The sequence below is a fragment of the Acanthisitta chloris genome, unplaced genomic scaffold (assembly GCF_000695815.1).
Source record: "Acanthisitta chloris isolate BGI_N310 unplaced genomic scaffold, ASM69581v1 scaffold29482, whole genome shotgun sequence".
In the NCBI taxonomy this organism is placed as follows: Eukaryota; Metazoa; Chordata; class Aves; order Passeriformes; family Acanthisittidae; genus Acanthisitta; species Acanthisitta chloris.
The window spans coordinates 1-699 of NW_008660326.1; positions in this window are offsets into that span (position 1 = coordinate 1).

A 699-nucleotide genomic window follows, 5' to 3' on the forward strand; every position below is an offset into this window, starting at 1 on the left:
GCCCCGTTCCCCCCCACCTGTCTCCGCTCAGTTTCGATTCTCGCTCAGTTTCGATTCCTCGGGAGTTTCTCCTCCTGACTCAGCGGCAGCCGCGCGCGGGAAGTCACTGCAGGCACTGGGAGGTGGCTAAAGGCCCCGAAACACAACTGTTTCAGGGACATTTTCAGCCCCTTTCTCAGGGTGAGCAGGAATCAGACTGTGCCCGTATAAGGGATCCCTTACACCTACAGCATCTCAGGGTCTCCCCTCGGAGCTACCTGCTCACACCAAAGCTTTGGCCACGTTGGTGCCCCAGTCAGCCAAGGTTTTTACAGGACTGAGCAGATACTTAAAGGGTAAATGTGCACTTGGTCCAGTTTTTTCTAGCATCCTCTATGCTCCCTAACCCAGGATCTCCCCGAACCACCACCTTGTGTTGAGCTCACGTCCTGCTGAGCTGTGATCCTGGGGAGTGGGTGCTCCTCCTTCCCTCAGTCCCCACCTGCAGAGCCCGTGGGTTCCTGTGCTGCCTGCACTGCTCCTCTGACACCTGCACTGCTCCTCTCACACCTGCACTGCTCCTCTCACACCTGCACTGCTCCTCTCACACCTGCACTGCTCCTCTCACACCTGCACTGCTCCTCTCACACCTGCACTGCTCCTCTCATACCTGCACTGCTCATCTCACACCTGCACTGCTCCTCTCACACCTGCACTGCT